We start from the raw sequence: 25,973 nt of genomic DNA, 5'->3' as shown, positions 1-25,973 counted from the left end.
TCAGGACATCATTTTGTCTTACTGGTGCATAATATTTCATCGTATGTATATACCTCATTTTGTTGATCCACTCATCTGTTGATGGGCATTTGGTTTGTTTCCATCTTTTGGCAATTGTGAATAATGCTGCTATGAACATTGGTGTGCAAATGTCTGTTTGTGTCATTGCTTTCAGTTCTTCTGGGTATATACCAAGTAGTGCTATTGCTGGCTCATAGGTCAACTCATTATTTAGTTTCCTAAGGAACCACCAAACAGTCTTCCATAGTGGCTGCACCATTATACATTCCCACCAGTAGTGCATAAGTATCCCAGTTTCTCCAATTCCTCTCCAGCATTTATAGTTTCCTGTTGATTTAATAGCAGCCTTTCTTATAGGTGTGAGGTGGTATCTCATTGTAGTCTTGATCTGTATTTCCCTTATAGCAAATGAAAATGAGCATCTGTTTGTGTGCTTTTGAGCCATCTGTATTTGCACTTCAGAAAATGCCTTTTCATATCTTAAGTCCATTTTATAATGGGTTGTTTGTTCTTTCATTGTTGAGTTGTAAGATTTCTTTGTATATACAGGAAATCAAACCTTTGTCTGATATGTGATTTCCAAATATTTTCTCCCATTGAGTTGGCTGCCTTTTCACCTTTTTTTTTTAATTCTTTTTTTTTTATTAACGGAAAGAAAAAAAAAAGAAATTAACACAACATTTAGGAATCATACCATTCTACATATGCACTCAGTAATTCGTAACATCATCACATAGATGCATGATCATCGTTTCTTAGTACATTTGCATCGGTTTAGAGGAACTGGCAACACAACAGAAAAAGATATAAAATGTTAATATAAAGAAAAGAAATAAAAGTAGTAATAATAGTAAAAAAAAAAAAAAAACCCTATAGCTCAGATGCAGCTTCATTCAGTGTTTTAACATGATTACTTTACAATTAGGTATTATTGTGCTGTCCATTTTTGAGTTTTTGTATCCAGTCCTGTTGCACAGTCTGTATCCCTTCAGCTCCAATTACCCATTATCTTACCCTGTTTCTAACTCCTGCTGGACTCTGTTACCAATGACATATTTGACAAAGTCTTTTGAAGTGCAGAAGCATGTGATTTTGAGGAGTTCCCATTTATCTAGTTTTTCTTTTGTTGCTTGTGCTTTGGGTGTAAAGTTTAGGAAGGTACCTCCCATTACTAGGTCTTGAAGATGTTGCCGTACATTTTCTTCTAGAAGCTTTATGGTGCTAGTTCTTATATTTAGGTGTTTGATCCACTTTGAGCTAATTTTAGGGTAGGGTTAAAATAGTCCTCTTTCAATCTTTTGGCTATTAATATCCAGGTCTTTCATGCCCATTTATTGAAAAGACTATTTGTCCCAGTTTAGAAGATTTGGGGGCCTCATCAAAAATCAGTTGACCATAAATTTTGTACTCTATTTCTGCACTCTAGATTTGATTCCATTGGTCAATGTTTCTATCTTTGTGCCAGTACCATGCTGTTTTCTTTTTTTTTTTTTTCACATGGGCAGGCACCAGGAATCAAACCCGGGTCCTCTGGCATCGCAGGCAAGCATTCCTGCCTGCTGAGCCACCGTGGCCCGCCCAGTACCACGCTGTTTTGACCACTGTGGATTTATAATAAGTTTTAAAGTCAGAGAGTGTTAATCCTTCCACTTTGTTCTTCTTTTTTTAGGATGCTTTTAGCTATTTGGGGATCTCTTTCCCTTCCATATGAATTTGGAAATCAGATTTTTCAAATATTCAAACTAGGTTGTTGGGATTTTGATTGGGACTATGCTGAATCTGTAGATCAATCTGGGGAGAATTGACATCTTAACTATATTTAGTCTTCTTGTCCATGAGCAGGGAATGTCTTTCCACTTATTTAGATCTCCTTTGATTTCTTTTAGCCATGTTATGTAATTTTCTTTGTGCAAGTCCTTTATATCCCTAGTTAGGTTCATTTCTAAGTATTCGATTTTTTTTTCTATTTTGAATGGAATTTTTCCTTAACTGACTCCTCAGCTAGCTTATTGCTTGTGTATAGAAATGTGACTGTTACTGATTTTTGCACATTAATTTTATATCCTGCCACATTGCTGAACTTGTTTATAAGCCCAAGTAACTTTGCTGTAGATTTCTCAGGATCTTCCAAGTATAGTATCATATCTTCTGCAAATAATGATAGTTCTTTTTTTTTTTTTCACGGACCGGGAATTGAACCTGGGTCTCTGGCATGGCAGGTGAGAACTCTGCCTGCTGAGCCACCGTGGCCCAATAATGAGAGTTTTACTTCTTCCTTTCCAATTTGGATGCCTTTTATTTCTTTGTCCTTCCTGATTGCTCTAGCTAGAACTTCTAGCACAATGTTGAATAATATTGATGACAGCAGGCATCCTTGTCTTGTACCTGATCTTAAAGGGAAAGCTTTCAGTCTCCCTCCATTGAGTTTTTCACAGATTCCCTTTATCATATTGAGGTAGTTACCTTTGATTCCTATCTTTTGGAGTGCTTTTATCAGAAAAGGATGCTGAATTTTGTCGAATGCTTTTTTGGCATCAATCGAAATGATCCTGTGATTTTTCATTTTTCCCTTTTGATTTGTTAATGTACTGTATTGCATTCATTGATTTTCTTCTGTTGAACCATTCTTGCATTCCTGGTATAAAGCCCACTTGGTCATGGTGTTTAATTCTTTTAATATGTTGTTGGATTCTATTTGTTAATATTTTATTGAGAATTTTTGCATCTCTGTTCATTAAGAAGATTTGCCTGTAGTTCTCCTTTCTTGTAGCATCGTTACCTGGTTTCAGTATTTAAATGATATTAACTTCATAAAGTGAGTTAGGTAGAGTTCCTTTTTCCTCAGTTTTTTGGAAAAGTTTGAGCAGGATTGGTGTTAGTTGATTTTGGAATGTTTGATAAAATTCCCCTGTGAAGCCATCTGTCCCTGGGCTTTTCTTTGTAGGAAGACTTCTGATGACTAATTGAATCTCTTTGCTTGTGATTGGTTTGTTGAGATCTTCTATTTCTTCCTGAGTCAGTGTAGTTTGTTTATGTGTCTGCAGGAATTTGTCCATTTCCTCTAAGTTGTCTAGTTTGTTGGCGTATAGTTGTTCATAGTATCCTCTTATAGTTTCTTTTATTTCTTCAGGGTCTGTGGTATGGCACTCCTTCTCATTTATGATTTTGTTCATTTGCATCCTCTCTCTTTTCTTCTTTGTCAATCTTGCTAATGGCCCATCAATTTTACTGATTTTTCAAAAAACCAACTTTTGGTTTTATTGATTCTTTCTATTGTTCTTTTGTTCTTCCATTCATTTATCTCTGTTTATTCTTTGTATTTTTCATCTTCTATTTGCTTTGGGGTTAGTTTGCTGTTCTTTCTCACATTCCTCAAGGTGTACTGTTAAGTCCTTGCTTTTTTTTTTTTTTTTAATATAGGAATTTAGGGCAATAAATTTCTCTCTCAGCACAGCCATTGCCACATCCCATAAGTTCTGATAAGTTGTATTCTCATTTTCATTTGTCTCCAGATAGCTACTGATTTCTCTAGCAATTTCTTCTTTGACTCACTGGTTGTTTAAGTGTGTGTTATTTAACAGCCATATATTTGTGAATGTTCCTCTTCTTTGGTAGTTATTGAGATCCAGCTTCATCCCATTGTGATCAGAGAAAGTGCTTTGAATTATTTCAATGTTTTTAAATTTATGAAGACCTATTTTGTGCCCCAGCATATGATCTATCCTGGAGACTGTTCCATGAGCTCTAGAGAAGAATGTATATACTTGTGCTTTGAGGTGCAATGACCTATATAAGTGTTAGGTCTAATTCATTTATCAAGTTATTTAACTTCTCTATTTTCTTGTTGATCTTCTGTCTGGTTGTTCTATCTATAGAAAAGAATGGTGTATTGAAGTCTCCTACTATTATTGTTGAAACACTTATCATTCCCTTCAGTTTTGCCAATGTCTGCCTCATGTACTTTGGTGCTCCTTGATTGGGAACTTTAATTTTATTTTAAATTAATCAAAAATTAAAATTGATAGAGGGATGGGCAGATGGATAGACTTTTTGTGATAAAAAAGAATATTAGTGGTAGATGAATTTTTTTTTACTGTAGAATTCTTCTATTTTTTTAATGTTTGATCATTTCCAAAATAACTGTCAGAAAAAAAATTCAGTTAGGGTACAGGGGCTCTACTATTAAATGGAAGAAGAAAAAGTAGCTTGGGGGATAATTAACAGCCTCACTCGATGGGTAATGCTTAACTTTATAGTAGAGCTGTCTCATTTTCTGCAATCCTGCCTCCCTGAGAGTTAAATTATATCTGCTGAGAGTCATTCCTTTAACTTAAACTTTGGCCCTTGTTGAAATTCAAATAGTTTGATAATTCTTGACTGTCTCCTTTGGCTTCTTTTCCTGCACTCCCCCAGTTCTCAGTGTTATTTTGTCCTTTCCCTAAGTAATTGCATTCCTTCTAAGGCAGTCACTGCTAGCATGCATATGGCTCCCCACCTCAGTGCTGACCTCTCTCTTAAAGCTCCTTTTGCACTTATCCAACAGACTATATCACAGCCACCTCAAACCCAATATTTTCTAAATCAGAGCTAGACTCCCTTCTGAACCCACTTCGCTCCCTGCCTCTATTTCTATTGCTAGCACTACCATTCTTTTCAGGGCACAGATTCACTCATTCACTCATCTGTTCATTTACTTAACAAATAGTTACTAAAATTTTCCTTTGAAATATCTTCGTTATGCAGTGTTAAACAGACATGATCCTTATTCTTGACAGGCTTATAGCTTATTACTATCCAGTTGTTCCTTCTTTTTCCCCTTTCCCCTTTTAGTGAGTAGATAAGTAATATTTCCTTTAACTTGATCGTTCCCAGGGCCACTGCCTTCCCCCAGCACCAACCCTGGGCTTGTGCCTGGGCTGCAGGGGACTTAAGTAATGCCTGGGCGGGGAGGGGAATTGCTATGCCAGGAGTCATCAATGAATTGTCCCCCAAGTTACCACTAGGACATCTATCTATCACTCCTCTTTGCTGGTCCCTTCATTCTGGTGACTTAATGTTCTTCTCCCTGCTGAAGGAATTAGAATCTTTTCTGAGCCTGCCTCTGTTCCCTTCTGCTATGCATCCCATTTGTCTGGGAGAGTCCTGCTTTATGCTACTGCTCCAGTATATCAGTGTTATCTGGTTTGATCAATAAATACTGTGGCCATTCTAACCTGAACCACCCACAGCCATTTCTAATCCATGCACTTAGTGATTCTTAACACAAACCAGCTGGCCAAGGAGAACCCCTCTGTTTCTGTTTCCAAAATCTCTTTCTAATTTGTAAGGGGTGGGAGGGGTGGAGGTGAGGGGTCAGGAATCACTATTTCTCTCCTCTGCTTTTCTAACAACTCCTCTTAGAAAAGGAGGAGTTGTTTTGCTAAATTTTGACTTTTTGACCTAAAAGCCAGAAAGAGTTTGCAGCCTCCTTCTCTTTTCCCCAATCAGCCACATCCCTTGCCTGAGGCAATGAGCCATGAGCTGGCCACCTACACAGAATGGAGAAGGAAAAGAACAGAGAGAAAAAAAGACCTGACATTATGATTTGAGATAATTATCCCAGATTTAGAATTCAGTTAATTGTACATCCACTTTATCTCTTCTAATGATTAAAAACTCTTCAACGGCAAAGATCTGTCGTATTCTTTTTTATGTCCCTCCCTGTCCCCCTTTCCATACAGGAACCAAGCCTTTCAGGGAAGGCTTATTAAATGCTTATTAAGGATATGAATATTATTATCCATTTGCATCTAATTTGCTTAGGGTGAATGAGTTACAGTCCTTTTTCTGAGTGCAGGCCTAGATGAGAGGAATAAGGCAGCTAGGTACCTAAGAGATTTAGAAAGGTCTACAAAAATAAACCTCACTCGCACATATACTCACCTCTGTATTGCCCCACCTTTTCACTTTCACACTGAATATAATTATGTACAAAACTATTAGAACTTAGTTTTCAGCTCTTTGTTCACTTACTGACTCTTGGTGCCATGAGCAAAAACGCCCGGATGCTTGCTCCAGAATTTAGTGTCAGGCCATTAACCCAACTCCTGCTCCCATCCTGCTCCCCACCCCCCCAATCCTCCCAGGGCTCCTAGTCATTCTTCAATCCCTGAATCAAATGTTCCCCAATGTCTGCAGTCTTTAGACTCCCTCTGGTAAGCCAATATCTGTCTCATTTAAAAATATATGTATTGCTTACCTATTTACTATAGTATGATTTAAAACATAGGTTCTGTAGGCTGACGGCCTCTCCTCCACTTACTTACATACCTTACTCAATTGTCCTATGCCTTAGCTTGACCATCTGTAACACGGTGCTAAAATTTCATAGGGTGATGCTGAGGCTCAGATGGCTGCATGTATATAAAATATGTTTATCGTAAATACTAGGTCGACAGCATCTCTACTTATTTCCCAGGGACCATCCTAGGTGGGGGTGATGGAGCAGTGAACAAATTAGATAGGGGGCCTATCCTCCAGGGTGTTTCTAGCCCCTTCCACCCCAAAAGAAGACAGTAAGTAAATAATTTTAGCAACCTTAAGACAAATTCCCCTGGGCTCTAGCTGCCCGCCATACTGTTTCACAATTCCCTTCACAGCGCCCACCCCCTCACAGGTCCATGAGCTTCTGGGCACAGAGACAAGCTGTGTTCCTTCTCTCTGAATTCCTGTGCCTGGCGATTGGCAGGCCCTGGGTTCCCGTGTTGTTATGACAGGACGCAGGGCAGTGTTGGCAGCACTGACAGGTTAAGAGGGGCTGGTAGGACCTCAGAGCCAGGTCAGGGTTTGTCTCCCTCTGGCTCCGCCCCTGCAGCCGCACCTCCCACAGTCAGCAGCCAATCGTCTGCAGTGCCTTGAACCTTTTTCCTCTCCTCTCACTTTATCCTCAGGTAAAAGAAAACCGCAATCTGGATCTCGAACTTTGCCCCCCCCCTTTTTTTTGCCCTCATTTCCCTTCCATTACTGTCATTTACATAAAATCCCAGGCCCAAGTGGTCCTGGCTGTTAAACCTGGCTTCTTTCAAATGCTCCAAGCCATGATTCCCCCACCAGTTTGACAGCTCCCCAACTGCATTGTCTCAAAAGGGAAACATTTTTTTAAAATTACTTTTCCTTCTAAAATTAAGTGTCTGTCATCTTGTTGAGTGCAATAGGCCAGACACAAAGAGACAAAATATTGTATGATCTCTCTTATATGAAATACCTAGAATAAGCAAATTTATAGAGACAGAGAGTATGTGGCAAGTTACAAGGGGGCCTGAGGGGGAAATGGAGGCAGGGAAACTAGGTGTTATCGCTTAATAGGTGCAGAGTTACTGTTTGAGAGGATGGAAAAATTAGGGTAATAGTTGTTGGTTGTGGTAATACAATATCTTGAGTGTGACCTATATACTTGACAGTGGTTAAAATGGGAAAATGTGAGTTAAATATATGGTACTATTAAAATGTTGTTTTTTGTTTTTTTTAAAGGGTTACACAGGTGGTTCAGTGGTAGAATGCTCGCCTTCCATGTGGAGAACCAGGTTTGATTCCTGGACCATGCGCCCAAAAACAAAACAAACAAACAAAGCATCTGCCACATGTCACTTTTTCAAGGACACCCAACATCCCTGGGAGGCTCAGAGCTGTAAAAATGGAGCATCGTCCACAGATCCTCCTGGAGGGAAAGACAGTGTGTGACCTCACAGGTTACCGAGCAGCCCCACCTCGGCCTGGGACCCATAAAACTCCATGGCAAGCTGCAGACAGAGGTGGGAAACCAGAAAGGAATGTTTTTCCTGGAAACCAAAAGCACCCCTACAGGAGAGATCTGCCATCTTTCCCTTGGCTGCTTGTTGATAGGGACAATTTCATGCAGACAACTTCTTCCCTCCAATTCATCAAGGAGTAGCTGTGTGAGAGAAAGGTTCCTCTTTGCTTGCCTGGGTTTGATAATGGTGCACCAAGCCTTCTCAGGAGGTGGAAGGGGCCTGGGCCGCTTTATTTGGAAGTGCTGAATATATTTAAAAATGAAGACAGGCCAAAACATTACACAGATTTTCCATTGTGGTGTATTTTAAACATCTACCTTTAACAGATACCACTAATAAGTCAATGCTCTCCAGCCACGAAAAGGAAGAAGTTGTGAGGCATACAAATAGGTGAAGGAATCTTAAGGGCTGTATGTTGAATGAAATTGCAGAAACAAAAAGATGAATATTACATGTCTCACTATGAGACTAACTGTAATACAGAAACTATAATATATAAACTCAGAGAAATGAAGTTGAGAGTATGGGTTGTTAGGTTGGGGCCTATTATAAAGGGTCCTAGATTAGAAGCTCTTACAGCAGTCACATACATGCAGGAGTTGTGACTGTTATTTCTAAATTCCGAGATACTGAGCTGTTTGTATATAACCTGGTCGCTCCCAGAAACTTTGGATATTTATGAGACTAAAAGTTAGAGTTCTAAAGCTATGAAAGTCAGCATTATCCCACACAGCAATGGCTAAAAAAGTTGAAAAGGTGGTCAGACTTAGACTAGAGATATGAATGAAACTGGTTCTGGATAGGATTAAGATAAATCAGAATACAGGGTAAAGGATGATATGGTCCATATTTAATTTATCTATTGGTCCATATTTCAAGGTTCAACGTCAGTGTGAGACCAAAGGGAGACATGTTTATTTGGTACAAAAATTATATTTTGGATAGTGCATTCTCTAATTTAACTCTATAGTCAGTTTAGTTTAACACCATCATTATATGGAATCTTGAATAGGGTGTGAGATCTTGTTGGTTTGTACAGATTAGTGTGATGTCTCAATATATCCCAGAGTTATTTGGGCAGTGAATTAAAAAGTAGTTGCAGGGCGGGCTGCGGTGGCTCAGCGGGCAAGAGTGCTTGCCTGCTATGCCGGAGGACCCCGGTTCGATTCCCGGCCCCAGCCCATGTAAAAAAAAAACAAACAAACAAACAAAATATAATAAAACAAGAAAATGTTTAAAGATGTTTCCCTTTCTTCCTCCCTTCCTTCCTTCCATCCTTCCTTCCTTCTCTCTGTCTTTCCTTCCCTTCCTCCCTTTCTCTTTAAAAAAAAAAAAAAAAAAAAAAAAGTAGTTGCAAAGTCCCCTTGGGGAACTGGGGAAAAAGGAGGAAATATTCAACTTCCCCATTTGGAGAATTCCTGATATTCTCACAAGCAGTGGGTATAACAAATCAAATAGGCTGAGCACTCAATCTTGGGGTTTGTTCCTATGAAACTCATTCCTGCAAAGAAGCTAAGCGTACTTATCATTATGCCTAAGAGTCTCCCCTAGAGAATCTCTTCTGTTGCTCAGATGTGGCCTCTATAATATAATAAGCCAACTCAGCTGGGGAACTCACTGCCTTCCCCCTCTAGGTGGGACATGACTCCCAGGGGTGTAAATCTCTTTGGCAACTTGGGACAGAACTCCCAGGATGAGCCAGGACCTGGCATCATGGAATTGAGAGAGCTTTCTTGACCGAAAGGGGGAAGAGAGAAATGAGACAAAATTGCTTCAGTGGCTGAGAGATTTCAAACAGAATCGAGAGATTATCCTGGAGTTATTCTTATGCATTATATAGATATCCCTATATAAGCGTATGGTATATAAGAGTGGCTAGAGAAAGTACCCGAAACTCTTGAGCTGTGTTTCAGTAGCCTTGATTCTTGAAGACAAATGTGTAAAGACAATGTGACTGTGTGATTGTGAAAACCTTGTATCTGATGCTTCTTTTATCCAGGGTATGGACAAGATGCATTAAAAAATAAGGACTAAAAAATAAATAAATAGTAGGGGTGGGGATAAAGGGTAGATTAAAATACTAGTGGGCAATGAGAGGGAGGGGTGAGGGGTATGGGTGTATGAGCTTTCTTTCTTTTTTTTGTTTCTTCTTCTGGAGTGATGCAAATGTTTTAAAAAAAAAACACAACAACAACAACAAAAAAAACAGAGTTCTAAGTAAGAAAGATGCCGTGAGTGTGGGAAGGAAAAATGCAGTAATTATAAAAGTCACACTAAAAATGTTTCCTTCCCTCCTGCCTGTCTACTTACCTGCCTCGGAATCAAAATGCTTTAATTAGTTGGCAAAGAATATCACTTATTCCAAACAAGCTGAGTTTAGTTTTTCTTGCATTTGGCATTTATTAAAATCTTGGAATTCCATGCCTTATCCATATTTCCATGTGGCTTCTTTTTATGTATAAACCATCAAAAAGGGCCTAACTGATTACATAAGCTTGTTAGACTGCAAAAGTCCAATATTCTGTTTTCTCCCTAAACTGGGGGAAACACCACAGAGCATGTGTTTATACATTAGAAAAAGCCCTGCACAATTTAAAATCAAAGTAATTAGACAGTGCAAGTCAAAAATAGTTTTGAGATGTTATTAAATATTGTATCTGTGACAAAACCACTCTGATTTTGGATTTCTGAGTAACACATAACTGAACTTACTGTCATTTCTTAACACGTGCTACCAGAGAAGAAAAAGGCATCTCTTTCTCAGTCTAGCTTCTCACCATCTCCTGCTACCCTCTACGATGAATCACACACAGAGGAAATCATCATGATTGCATAATGTTTAGCTCGCTAACCTTCATCTGTCTGAGCTGCTTCTTGGGCATCACAGCTGCCTGTCATTTAACCTGCTGAAAGGAGGAACTCATTAACCATCCATCGGTGGTCCGCGCTATTGCCTCCCCCCCCAGACCCCAGTTCTCTTTCTCCATCCAGCAGCCTTCCCTGTTGGGTAGAACAAGTCCTCATACCCCTCTCGCCGTGCATTCCTCCCTACTCCTGGAGGAGAACCCAGAAGGCCATGGGAGCAGTCATTCCAAGCATCCAGCTGAAATGGCACTTTCACAAAGGCTGCCGTTTCTCCAGGACACCACCAGCGCTCCCCACAGAGGCCCTCTCTGCCTCTTCCTAGGGAGGGAGGGTGAACCTGGTTAGCAATTCTTATTCCTTCCTTTGTCAAATGGCTGCTGTCCCCTTGGGGGTCCATGCAAGCCTAATAGGAAACCCTGAATTCCTCTCATGGTTTTTCCTGTTCAGTGAAGCTGAGCTGGCCGCAGATGGTGAGGAGACCCTCCCTCAGCTCAGTACAGAAGGCCCTATTAAGGCTGCCCGCTCCAGGGACTGCGCTCAGGGTTTTCGTTTTTTCCCTTAAGGGCAGGCACTCTGGCATTTGCTTTCCAGTTTTTTTAAGTTAAATTATTGAAATCTTAGCTTTTTGTGCCTTGGTTTCTTCCTTTGTAATAAAGGAGAAAAAATTTGAATTAAATAAAACCCAATCCAAATTTCCCTTGTGGACCTCAAGAGAGGGATGCTTCTCCCTTTCTCACACGCCATTCTCGGTATGTCTATCCCATCTCTCTTATTTTTTCCTACTTGCTTCCACTGTTGCCTCTCCAAACAAATTTCGCTGCCATCTAACCCAATGGCTTCTCAAGACTTTAATCCTTTTTTTTGCCACTCTTGGACCCAATTTTAACCTTGGCACTATTTCCATCAGCTTCAGGCAGGAGTCACAAATAAAGACAGTTTTGGACAAACTGAAGAAAGCAACTTTTTTTTTTAATCCTCTAACCTCTACCAGTCTTTCAGAAGCCACTTTCATTTGCTATGGCTACAACCTTTTTTTAAAATATCATTAATGCAAAATAAATGCACAAAAAATGTAAAATATTTTAAATGTTTAAACAATTCAGCCCATCACACCTGCAAAATGATATAATTAGGTTATTCAGTAAAGACACAATCTAAAGTCCAAAGATGAGGCTGGTTGTGAATTTGTGTCTCCAGTCAAAACCTCTGTCATCCACTATTCCTTGCACAGTCTCCTAACCCACACATCACTCTTCTTAGCTTGCTCTCAACCAGCTGCTAAGGATTTGGGGCACAGAAGGCTACAGGAGTCAATTCTTCCTACTCTCACATTCGCTGCTCAGCCGGAACCATCTGAGACTCTCCTTTACTGCCTCCCCAGCACAGCACTCATCCTTGAGACCTGTTAGCCATACACACCTTTAAGTGTTCATTGATGATTAGGTGGCAGCTGTTAATGTTGTTCTTTTTAAACCATGGCTGATTTTTCACCACACCAGGGTGTTTTAAGATGAACTTAACCTCAGCGCACCTGGTGGTCCCACAGACCGGTCTCTTGCTTCAACAGTGCTAGAACAGAACAGACCTGGGGACTATCCCCCTCACCTTTTCAGCCTCAACCATCCTCCAACTGCCTCTCTAATTACAACCTCCAGGACCAGCTACCACTGTTGTTTGTGGTTAGCTCCTCATTGTCCATCAACCATGAGCTCCTAGATCCATCAGAATTATTCTGCCAAAACGAACACCTCTGTTAACCACTGGTCAACCTGCATCTGCAGGCGTCCTGCACTTCCCTTGCTCTGGGCTTCTGGTCCCACTGCAAAGATGTGGCCCTGAGGCACGTGGACCACTTATTCCATGAGTTGGCCAAGGACAATAGAAAGACGCCCAGTGTCTCTTGAAGATGCAAAACCAGTGTGCCCTATTCCAGGACATGCAGAAACCAAGATGGGTGGGGTAAAATCCTGGAGCCATGGAAGCCACCTTGGTCCTGGAGAAAAGCCTGAACCAAGCCTTGGGCTCTGCTAACTCAGATCCTCATTTCTAGGATTTCCTGGAGAACCATTTTCTAGATGAAGAGGTGAAACGCATCAAGAAGATGGGTGACCACCTGACCAACCTCTTCAGGCTGGCAGGTCCACAGGCTGGGCTGGGCTGGGCAAGTATCTCTTCAAGACTCAGCCTCAAGAAGGACTAGGAGCCTCCAGAGCTCAGGGGTCTTTACAGTGCAAGGGAGTGGGGAGCAAGGGGATGGGGTAGGGGTGAACGCGGAGAGGGGAGGGGTCCCTACCCTCCCTGGTATCCAGGCTTCTACCTGAGCTCCTCCCTCCTGCCAGGAGGCATCTTTTTAAGCAGCCACCTTGCAGCTCTCTAGCATACTGTGAAGCAAGTGTAAACAATAGAGCTTTCTGCAGCAAAATTGCAAAACAAAACAAAAACCTTAATTGCTTTTCAGCTGTCTATTTTTTAATTAATAAACATTATTTTTAGAATTAGCATCATTTGAAAAAGCAGCAGAATGCTGATAATTGTTGGAGCTGGATGATGGACACCCAAGAAGTCACTGTGCAAGTGTCTCTGCTTCTGTGCATGTTTGAATTTTCCATAATAAAAATAAAATTAAAGCAAATAAAATCTTCTTGAATCTATATTTTCTCTAAATACCAACATTTGGCATAAAATATTCTGAATTTCCCTGGATAAGTTGAAAAAATAACATTTGACCCCTTCCTATTTCCTGTTGTTTTTAAAATTTTTCTTTTGCTGCATGTGTGTGTGTATTTAGGTTTGTTAGCATTTTTAGTATAATCTGAGATATGACACAGACCATTATTAAGTTATTTTTTTATGTTAAAATATTATCACTGAAAAAAACATTATCACTGTTTTGAAGCATTTGACTTTATCAAAAAGCGTTTATTAAGACCTACTAAGTGTCCCACTCTGGTTATAGCAAGTGAGATGTGAGAAAAGTAACTACAGACACGTTGGTACTAACTGTGAAGTTTTAAGATAAACACAGAAGCAGTAGCATCCTATGAGGGACGGGGGCAATAAAAAAGTTTTTTCAGAGGAGCTGGCTTTTTTAAGCTGATCTGTGAAGGATAAAAGGAATTTCACCAGACTGGGCAAATTGGAGGAGGTGGAGAAATTCCAAGAAGAAATTGTGTGAGTTCCATTTCTAGTATAAAGGCCCAGCATATTCAAAGTGTGTTGAGTATTTCTGTGTGTATCAGTAGTATGTGTATATGTGTAGAGGGGGAGGGGACGGTGGGGGAGACAGGGAGGTTTGGGAGAATCAATCCAGATGAAGCTAGATAGGAAGGCAAGGGTCAAATTATGAGGAACTTTGTAAGCCAAGCTAACAAATTCACTCTTTATCCTCTGGATCAGTAAGTTGGGTGGAGCCCAAGAATCAGCATTTTTACAAGCTCTTTAGGTGATCTTTTATGCAGATTTTCTGTGAGAAGTACAGATGCAGATTTTCTGTGAGAAGTACAGCTAAGAGGACGACAAAAATGTGCTTTGGAGTTAAAGTTTCCATCGCAGCTCTGTCTTGTACTAGCTGTGATTTTGACCAGGTTACACAATGTATCTGAGTGTGTTTCCTCATCTATAAAATGGACTAATAAAGATAATAATCTTCTAAAGTTATTGTGAGGATTAAATGAGATTCTTAGCTTAGTACCTGGAACATTGTAAGGACTCCAAATATTTTGGTTTCAATTGTTATTTTGCTTAGGAAATGAACTCTTGCCGTTCTGTGGTAGTCAAATGGAATTTGGAGGAAGAGACAGGAGTAAGTATTTATAAACTGTCAAGCATAGTATTAGGTGGTGATGTTGGGCACCAAGGACACATAAATCTTGAACCAGACCTTTTTACACACAATGAAAATGGACTGATGAGACTTTGCCTCAATAAAGATAGGAGAGCGAAGCTTCAGGGCCCTGTTCTCTCACAGAACAACCAGCAAGACTTGCAGAGACATCTTTCTCAATGCTCCAGAGAACCTTAAAGGGCTGTAGTAACAGTATGAGTGTAGAGTCAAGAAAAAGGTTACTTAAAAGCAGTAAGATCTCCTGCTGTCCTGGTTGGCCCTGCTCCAAGCCCCTAATGGCTTGGTGCAGAGCCAGCCAGAGCTTCTGGTGTGGACCCCTGGGCCCTGTTCCAGAGGGAGCAGAGTAACCCTCGTGCACATACATTTGTCTGGCCCAATCTGTTTAGCGTTGGCTTGAGGGTCTCGCTGTCCCAAAACTTGCCCTGCATGTGGAAAGCAGCACACAGAGCTCTCCTACAGAACGCTGTGGGAGAGCAGGCAAGTCATGCTACCTGGGACAAGATGCTGTTGGCTGCAAACATTCAGTGCCATGCATAGGACCATGAGAAAACTGTTTCCTAAGGAAGGCAGAAAATTCCTATGGACATAAATGAGGGAATTCCTAGGACCACATGTGCTTGACCAAGACAAGGTGCATGAGCATAAAGGACCAGAGAACTCCCTATGCTCTGTCCTGGAGCTATTCTGTGAACTGATTATATTGCTAAACTCTGAAGGAGAGCACTCATAGTCTGTAAAAACTGGGAAAACATTTTCTATTTATCCTTCTCCTCCTTCTCCTTCTTCTTTGGTTAGCTCTTGACATTCAAGGAAAGCTCTGTCATAACACTAGCTGGATACATACAATCTTAAGGAGCAGACACCTCTGAGTCTATATTCCAGTGATGGCACTTTAAAATAGCAAAATGTCCAGGTTTCAACAAAAGATTATGGGGGAAAAAAAGATTACAAAATATATAAAGGAATAGGAAACAAAGGCCCAGACATAGGAGAAGTTTAAAGTGTTATAAACCATCGATGAGAAGTCACAGACCTGGGACATATCAAAGACTTTTAAAACGTGGCCCTAAATAAGCTCAGAGCTAAAGGAAAACATAGACAAAGAACTAAAGGATGCTCCCAAGAACTGTCAGGGACACAATCACTGCCTGAGTTTGAGGCGGGACTGTGCGGATGGACCAACTTCCACCGGGAGTGTCCCTAGCGCTGCAGCACACCCCAGGGCTTTTTGCTTCTTTACTGTCTGCTGGGCCTCACTCAAGGTATTGTGGTAAGTGGTCTAGTAAACATTAGTATTCCTACTATTGAGAAGCACTATGAAATAAAGAGTACCCTGGCAGGACTGATATCATCAAGCTATGATATCTCATTCTGTTTATGGTCTTTATTGTACCATTCTTTGGTGAAAGAGGACACAAACCAGGATGGCTTGCATTTTCATCCTTTATGATAGGACTGGGAGCACTTGTATTTTTGTTGCTGCAATTTTTTAGTGGAGAATATAAACTGGGGTCCATTTTTAAAGATATTTGTTTACAACAACAAGGAATAGAACCAGTTGTACTTATTCAAGTTCCCCACTTTCTAACTACTTGCATGTCTTCATCTTGGGACAACTATTGCTGGGAACAGGAGGTACTCCTCTCTATACCTTTGGAACAGCATTTATTGATGACTCTGTGTCCACACAAATCTTCTCTCTGCGTAGGAATTGGCTATTCTATGTCAATCTTAGGCCCTGCAATTGGCTATATGTTGGGAGGACAACTGCTAACCATGTATATTGATGTTGCTATGTGACAAAGCATTGATATCACCGAAAACGATCCATGCTGGCCTGGGGCCTGGTGGGTAGGATTTCTTTTGTGTTGGCTCTTTGCTTGGTCTTTGATAATATCTTTTTCTTGGTTTCTAAAACATTTACCAGGTACAGCAAAGATTCAAGCTAGAATAATTTTCCAGGCTCATCAGGATAAGAGTGTTTCCATACAAGAAACAGATGAGAATTTTGGAAAAAGCATTACAGATTTTCCAGTTCCTCCAAAGAATTTGATAAAGAATACTGTCTTTATGTGTTTAGTTCTATCAACTACTTCAGAAGCTTTAATTACTACTGAATTTGCTACATTTTTACCTAAATTTATAGAAAATCAGTTTGGATTGTCATCCAGCTTTTCAGAAGAAACAGCTGTTTTAATTCCTGGAGCTGTTCTTGGTTAGATTTTAGGTAATGTCTTTGTTTCAAAGTTCAAAATGATGTGTAAAAACACAATGAAGTTTGCGTTGTCCTTATCTGGCATTGCACTTGTACTGAGTTCTGTGTTTATTTATGCCAAATGTGAAAATCATCCAGTTGCTGGTATGTTTGAATTATATAAGGGGACAGGAAAACTGGGAAACCTGACAGCCCCTTGCAATGTCAATTGTAACTGTCTGCAATCATATTTTTATCCTCTCTGTGGAAGAGATGGAGTCCAATACTTTTCTCCTTGCTTTGCAGGTTGTATAAATTCTGTTTCAACAAGGCAGCCACTGGTACATTACAACTGTTCCTGTACTGGAAGGAAAGCAGAGATAACATCTATTGCAGAAAGTTTTGTTTCTGAAGCTCAAGCTGGAAAATGTGAAAGTCAATGTACAAATTTGCCCATATTCCTTGGCATTTTCTTTCTTACTATTATTTTTACCTCTATGGCTGGCACTCCCATAACTATTTCCATCCTTAGGTGTGTTAATTACAGGCAACGTTCTCTAGGATTGGGAACATCGTTTATGTTGCTGCAATTATTAGGTACAATACCTGGACCAGTTATATTTGGTATCACAATAGACAGCACATGTGCTTTCTGGGATATTAACACGTGTGGAATTAAAGGAACTTGCTGGATTTATGATAACATCAAGATGGTCTACATGCTAGTGGCAATAAGTGTTGTTTGTAAAATTAATACCGTTGTCTTCGATGGGCTTGCAATCTTTTTGTATAAACTGCCTCCAGTAGACACATATGTGTTATTTCAAAAGTGACCAGTTTCAGAAGAAAATGATCTTAAAGCCAGAAATGAAGAATGAAATAGCAAATATTTTACAGCTGGAGAATTGACTTTCATCTCTAAGAAAGCACATTGCCATTACAGCATTATTTATCCAATATGGAGACTCATATTTTAAATGTTGATATTTTATAATTAAATATGTTTTCTGTGTATGCATATATTCGTATTTGCTTTTGTTCTAATATAAGGAACAAATATGTGCCTTCAAAGCTCACCAAAAGCCTCAAAACATATATACGCTCTTATTTTTATTGCCTAGGTCTAAAGTCCCCAATTAATAACAAACTAAACTAGAAAAGCCAACAGTTAATTAAAAGTTTACATTTCAGAAGGGTAGGGAATGTTTCCATCACTCTTGCACTTTTTATTTAGCTATTACTGTCAACAGTCTGGGCTAATTTAGCAAATCTAAGGTGTAAGATTTTAAACTAATCAAACTTAGGTGATGATTTTCAGGAATTATTATTGAAAGTCTATGGTTTGAAAACTAGCTACATAACGCAATTTGATTTTAAATTTATATTTAGCAGGATGGCCTTTATCATAGCAAGTTACTGAGGCATCAGAATGTAGGTTAGTTATTTTCTTTGAGTCTCAGTATATAGTAAATACAGAAATATCATCGCTGTATACATATATTTTCGCTTTAACTCAAAGACTCCAGAAGATAATTTGTTGATTGTTAACCCTTAATTTTATGATACTGGGGTGGTATCATTCAATCACGTCTCCCATGAGGAAAGTCCCAACTTCAATGAAGTGCCAATATTTCTTAATGAACTATTGATCAATGTTTATATACTCAGTTCTTCAATTTTTCCTATTTTAAAATATGATCACCTGGCACATTACTTATAGTATCTATAATACTGTTTTTCCCATAGTGGTAAGCTCTTGTTTTTGATCAAAACAGTAAACTCTACTCTTTGACTGATACATTTATTTAAAGTTAAACTATTTCACATACCTGATAACATAACTTCATCCCATTTGTTCAGGTCAGATTTAATGCCAACTTTATCTACTCAGAAAATGAAGAAAATAGATCAGTTAACATCACCAAAAATAACTTCTACAATGGTTAGGAGTTTTGCTGATTAAGAAAAGTGCTAAAATTTCTTTACGCTCAAATGCAGAAAGGTTTACATTTGAAATTTTCATTAAAATTTTTACTAACTTAATAAATTTCATTACTAGCTTTCCTCCTCCCCATCAGATTTTATCTACTTGCACTTGTTTTGCAGAAACAGTATATATAACATATAACCAGGATAACATGAGCAAAGAGTAAAAGCCTGGTAGGAAACCAGGGTCAGGAGCACTAGAAATTCATGGAATGTAAGAGATTCTGTAATATGTGACCAACAATGATTCAGGAAACTAGTAGTACTTACAAACTAAAATTCAAGGAGGAGTAAGTTAGGAGTTAGGCAAATGAGCAACCTGAATATTAAAGAAGGAGAGGAGCTATGGGTCAGGACACATTCCTACTTAAACCAGGAATGCATGAGCACCAAAGGTCAAAGCCAATTGGATGGGTAGCCTAAAGTCCAGACTATTGGGAAGCAGGACATTCATAGTAGCCAAAGAAATAGCACAAGACAGGCATACTGCACCTTGATTCAGAAGCAATCTCCCTTCCATCCAGCCAGATACATTTTAAATGCTGCTTTCTGTTGGAGCAAAGTTTGCATGAGAGTTTAGGCTTTCTGTGTTCTATTTGTGGAAGTGGAGAATTGAACAGGAGGATTTCGTGGCTAATGGTTGACCCAAAAGGAACTCATTAATAGAAGTATGAACTGACAGCAAGAGAGGAAACAAAATAACTATAAGTACAATTATATAAATAAACAGAGTCACTGAATTTAGAGAGAGGGAAACAGAACGTATAGAAAGAGTTTTATAAACAAAAATCGCTAAATAATTGGTATTCATGATGAGGTTTAGTTATCAAGGGCTACATTGTATTCAATACACTGAACATTAAAAGGCAATAATTTTTATGAAGTTTTAAATCAAAATAATTTTCATTCTTTTTTTTTCTACATATGCAATCAGTAATTCTTAATAATTTTCATTTTTAAAGGAGTCAGACTCTTATTTATAATGTGCATATTTACAAAGAATACCTCCTTTCATGATAGGACAGTAGAAACACTATTGTAGTTTATAATAATAGTTTGTACTTCTGGATTTACCAACCTATGGGTGAGTATTATGCTACTTTTAGAAGTAAAAATTTTTCATTCAATGTGTTTTTTACAATTTACAATGATTTTTAAGTAAGTTTTTTGTTACTTTGTAGTTTTAGAATTTATAGGTTGAACTGTTGTTAATTTTGAACATAATTGGAAATATGCCTTTAAAATTTTATCTTAACATTTGTGTTTCCTTAACTGTAAAAAATATGAATTATGTACATTGAGAAAACTATGTACAATTGATTTAGGTATGTAAATTGGAAGAAATTATGAATAAAATTTTAGACCTATTGTCTTATAAGATTTTTATTGTAAACAATTATGGAAAATGTATACACACAACTTTTATTAAATTAGATAGTTTTTACTATATACTGTTTTGTATTTAAACTTATTAAATAACAAATTTTTTAAAAAAGAACTACTAAAAGAATCAGGAAAATGATAGATGAACATAAAGAGAATAACAATAGAGAGATGAAAATTATAAAAGATTTTAAAAAATTATAAAAAGAGCAGACAACCAGAGTAACAGAAGTTAAAAATTCCCTAGAGGGGCTAAAGAGCAGATTGGAGCAGGCAGAAGAAAGAATCAGTAAACTTGAAGATAAGATGATGGAAATCATCGAGTCAAGGAACAGAAAGAAGAAAGAATAATGAAAAGTGAACAGAGTCTGAGGAAACTGTGGGATGCTATCAAGCATACAAATATATAAATTGTAGGAGTTCTAGAAGGTAAAGGAAGAGAGAAAGGAGCAGAGAAATATTCAAAGAATAAATGGCTAAAAACTTCCCAAATTTAATGAAAGTATATATAAGGGAATGTATACATCCAACATGCTCAGTGAACCCTAAACAGGATAAACCCTGTTTATCCACTCCATGGCATAATAAAATTGAACTGTCAAATGCTAAAGATGAAGAGAGAATTCTGAGAGCCACAAAAGAGAAGAAATACGTGATGTACAAGGGACCTCTATAAGATTAAGTACCAACTTCTCATTGAAAGCCATGGAGGCAACAAGGCATATTTAAACATATTTAGAGGGCTAAAAGCAAAAAATGCCAACCAAGAATATAGAATTCTATATCCGGTAAAACTATCTTTCAAAAATGAGGAAGAATTAAGCAGATAAACAAAAGCTGAGGGACTTTGTCAAAACTAGTTCAGACCTACAAGAAATGCTAGCAGGAGTTCTGCAGGTTGAAAAGAAACAAGACAATGGACTGAAATCACATAAAGAAATAAAGGTCTCTGGTAAAGATAATGACACTTTATCTTTATCTGGTAGGGATAAAGGAGCACCAGTACTATTGTATTTTGGGTTTGTAACTCCGCTTTTTACTTCTCACAGGATCTAAAACACAATTGCACAAAATGAAATGATAAATCAGTGGTTTGGGACTCATCATGTATAAACGTAATTTGTGACAAGAATTACATGAAGTTGGAGAGAAGGAGGGTACAGGAACACAATTTATATATACTATTGAAGTTGCTATCAAAGCAAATGAGATTGTTATACATTCAGGATGTTAAATTTAAGCCCCATGGTTGCCACAAAGAATATATCAGAGAATATGCAAACTCATAGAGTATAGGTTATCAGGGGTGGGGTGAAGGGATAGGGTTTCTATTTAGGATGAAGGGAAAGTTCTAGTAATGGCTGGTGGTGAGGGTGCCATAACAGTGTGAATATGATTAACCCTACTGAATGATATGCTTTGGGAGGGATGGGGATGAGAAGCTTTATGTCGTATATATGTTTTTACAATTTAAAGAAAAAAAGAGAGTGCTGGAGACCCGGGTTCGATTCCCATTGCCTACCCATGAAAGAAAGAAAGAAAGAAAGAAAGAAAGAAAGAGACGCTAAAGAGATAATGACAATTAAGTGCAGTGCATGATACTGGGTATCATGATACTGGATACTCAGAAAAGGTTCAAAAGGATGTTCTTGGTACTTAAGAAAATATCAGAATATAGAATGTCAGCTTTATTTCACACTAAATTTCCTGAACTTGATAATTATACTTATGATGAGTACATAAGTGAATATCCTCACTCATAGGAAATGTGTATGGAAGTATTATGTGTTCATGGAGTTTGATGTATGCAACCTGCTCTCAAATATTCAGAAAATAGGTCTATAGATAGCTAGATGGATGGATGATCAACAGAAAGACAGACTGGTATGCAAATGTCAAAAAATGTTAAAATAGTTGGTTCTGGGTATCTGAGGGATAGTCATTTGTATGGGGTTTACTTAATTTTTACAACTGTCCTATAAGTTTAAAATTATTTCAAATTAAAAAGCTTTTTTTTAATAGACTGATAGGATTTACTAGGGTCACTAGGCATGGCTGTGCAGGTTGTGTACTGCACAAGGATGCCACATCTAAGGAGGTTCCCTTCATATGTTAGGTATAATAAATTCATATATTTAATACAATAATTTCTGGGAAATGACACTCAAGTGTCTTGTTCTAATCACATAAGTATAGTGTAAAAATTTTCCAATAAATGAAAATACAAAATATCTTGAGGAAGAGAGTGGTAGATTATTATATTAATGGTGCCAGTGAATTCTGCTCTCTGGTATCTACCCCCTCTGCCATACTGACTCTGAGTTTGGCTTAGCCCTTATAATATCATCAAATGTAACAGAAGCAGAGCCTGCAGAACTCCCAATTATCAGACCCAGGGCTGTGTGGTTTTCTTGGACTTTCACGCATCGTCAAAAGATGGTTACTGCAGATTCAAAAGAGCTATAGGCATCATATCTGCATTTAAAGCAGGAAGAAAAGAAGAATAGACAATGCCAACCAGGATTTTTTTTATTAGAAAAGAAAAACTTTTCCCATCAAACTTTCAGCAGACTTCATTTTTCTAATCACCCAGATCTATGTCACATGACCATCCCTAGCTGCAAGGGAATATTTAATTTTTCCAGTCTCCGTAGTAAAACATGGCAAGGGAAAAGGAGTTTGGAAGAGGTTGTTGGACCTGCTAAATAGCAATGTCTGCTGAAGAGTTGTCAATCATAGATCCATATGCAACCATTCTTCTATTAATATAAGAAAGGCATTCAATGTGGAGATTGTAAGCTGCTGTCATGGTCACGTCCATGTGTCAACTTAGCCAGGTGGTGGTGCCCGGTTGTCTGGTCAGGTGCGCGCTGACATTACTGTTGTTATGAGGATATTTCCTGGACTTAAATCATGACCACGTTGGCTGCATCCACGGCTGATTCCATTTGTAATCAGCCAAGGTGAATGTCTTCTGCAAGCACTCTTCCTGCTTCAGCCAGCCAGCCTCTCATGAGAGTTCATTGAGGACCTTCATTGGAGCTGCCAGCTTGTGGGCTGCCCTACAGACTTTGGACTCTAAGTGTTATGTGAAACACTTTTATAAATTTTATATTTACAGATATCTCCTGTTGATTCTGTTTCTCTAGAGAAACCTAGCTAATACAGCTGCTAATCAATTTCCAATCTTTACCTTATAATTCACTGGGCAGAGATTATCCCCAAGACATTAATTTATTCAACAAATATTTATTGATGACCTTCTATGAATTAGGCACTGAGCTGGGCCCTGGAATAGCATCCTCTCATTCTGAGAGGCAGGAACATGCCTGCTCCTCTGGAGGGCCAGGAATCCAGCTTTTGAGAGAAGGGATAAAAATTCCACAACCTCCTATTTCAACTTCCATTTCCATCTAATTCTTCTGTCTCCATTCTCCATCTTGTATCGATTAGCTTTTGGTGCATAACTAACAGCCCCAAAACTTAGTGGCTCCAAACAACAGTCATGTATTACTGCTCATAAGTATATAGATTGAATGACTGGTTCTGACCTGGGCCAGACCTGGCTGATCTCAGCTGGGCTTGCCTTTTTGTCTGCAGTCAGCTGCAGCATCAGCCAGAGCCGATTGGTCTGGGATAGCCTCACTCACATGTCTGGTAGTTGGTGCTGTCAGCTGAGGCAATGGGGTAACTGAGCCATGTGTTATTCATCATCCAGTGGGTTACCCCAGGATAGGTGGTGGTTGCAGGGTTCCTAAGAGCAGCAAGAAAGGAAAACCTCAGTGTGCAAGCACTTCTCAAGTCTCTACTTTGTCACATTTGCTACTTCTTCCATTACACAAAACTAGTCACAGGGCCAGGCCAGATTCAACCGATGGAGAAATAGAATTCATCTCAGAATGGGAGGAACTACAAAATCACACTGCAAGGGCAAGAAAACAGGGAAAGGAAGAATCTGCATCATTTTTGCAAACTACCATACTCCTCTTCTTCCCCTACATGACGCATCAAATTTTGTAAAGGTTGTTGTGCCAGTTTGAAGCTATTATGTACCCCAGAAAAGCCATATCCTTTAATTCTCATTCAATATTGCTGGGTGGGATCTTATTTTATTGTTTCCATGGAGATATGAGCCATCCAATTACGGGTGGTAACTTTTTTTTTATTAATTAAAAAAATTAACAACAAACAAACAAAAATATTAACATATCATTTCATTCTACATATACAATCAGCAATTCTCAATATCATCACATAATTGCATATTCATCATTTCTTAGAACATTTGCATCGATTTAGAAAAAGAAATAAAAAGACAACAGAAAAAGAAATAAAATAATAACAGGAAAAAAAAGATTATACATACCATACCCCTTACCCCTCGCTTTCAATTATCAGTAGCATTTCAAACTAAATTTATTTTAACGTTTGTTACCCCTATTATTTATTTTTATTCCATATGTTCTACTCGTCTGTTGATATGGTAGATAAAAGGAGCATCAGACACAAGGTTTTCACAATCACAGAGTCACATTGTGAAAGCTATATCATTGTTCAACCATCATCAAGAAACATAGCTACTGGAACACAGCTCTACATTTTCAGGCAGTTCCCTCCAGCCTCTCCACTACATCTTGAACAACAAGGTGATATCTACTTAATGCATAAGAATAACCTCTAGGATAACCTTTCAACTCTGTTTGGAATCTCTCAGCCATTGACATTTTGTCTCATTTCACTCTTCCCCCTTTTGGTCAAGAAGGTTTTCTCAATTCCTTGATGCTGGATCTCAGCTCATTCCAGGATCTCTGTCCCATGTTGCCAGGAAGGTCCACACCCCTGGGAGTCATGTCCCATGCAGAGAGGGGGAGGGTGGTGAGACTGCGCGTCGTGTTGGCTGGAGAGAGAGGCCACATCTGAGCAACAGAAGAGGCTCTCTTGGGGGATGACTCTTAGGCCTAGATTTTAAGTAGACTTGACCTATCCTTTGTGCGGTTAAGTTTCATATGAACAAACCCCAAGACTGGGGGCTCAGCCTATAGCTTTGGTTGTCCAAACTGCTTGTGAGAATATCAAGAATTCGACTTGGGGAAGTTGAATTTCTCCTATGGGTGGTAACTTTTGATTAGATGGGTTCCATGGGGTTGTGTATCCACTCATTCAAGGTGGGGTTGCTTACTGGAGCCTTTTAAATGGGAACCAATTTTGGAAAAAGCTTTACAGCTGACAGAACCAACAGAGAGAGAGTTGACAGAAACTTCAGAGCAGAGCTGACAGGCAGAAAACAGAGACATGGATGTTTGGAGATGCTTGGGTCCCAGCAGATGTCACCATGAGATGCTAAGCAAGCCAGAACCTGGAGAGACCAAAGGAAGCCAAGATATGAAAGCCAGCCCTGGAGAAGAAAAGTGAGGAACCCCCACAGGAAAGAGGTTCCTAAGGAAGAGGCTAAAAGCAACAGAGCCCAGGAGCAAGGGACCAGCAGATACCAGCCACGTGACTTCCCAGCTGCTTGAGCTGTTTCAGATCTATTAGCCTTCCTTAAATTAAGGTATCTTTTCCTGGATGCCTTAGTTTGGGTATTTTTATATGTTTAGAATTATAAACTTTCAACTTAATAAATTCCCCTTTTTAGAAACCATTCTATTTCTGGCATATTGCATTCTGGCAGCTTTTATAAACTACAACAGTGATTAATTATTTTTGAGGCCAGGCTCAATTCACTTGCATTTAATTTGTAATAGTGCATCTACAAGGAGATTACAAAACTATTTGTAAATCAAAAGAGGCTCCACAATAGGAGGGAAAAATGCTCAAATTATCTATGACCATCTCCTAAGCTGGTAGCTGTCAAAGTTTACGGACTGAGACCCATTAGTAAGAAATTTTA

At 38.8% G+C, this 25,973-nt stretch overlaps 1 pseudogene; it reads left to right on the top strand.

Annotated features, from left to right (window-relative positions):
- The first annotated feature begins 7,693 nt into the window (after positions 1-7,693).
- On the top strand, positions 7,694-17,547 carry LOC143668213 (solute carrier organic anion transporter family member 4C1-like; annotated as a pseudogene).
- The last annotated feature ends 8,426 nt before the right edge of the window (positions 17,548-25,973 follow it).

Source organism: Tamandua tetradactyla, chromosome 24 (genome assembly GCF_023851605.1).
Source record: "Tamandua tetradactyla isolate mTamTet1 chromosome 24, mTamTet1.pri, whole genome shotgun sequence".
Classification (NCBI taxonomy): domain Eukaryota; kingdom Metazoa; phylum Chordata; class Mammalia; order Pilosa; family Myrmecophagidae; genus Tamandua; species Tamandua tetradactyla.
Note: the sequence above shows the minus strand (reverse complement) of the source record. Positions and strands in the feature narration are given on the sequence as shown.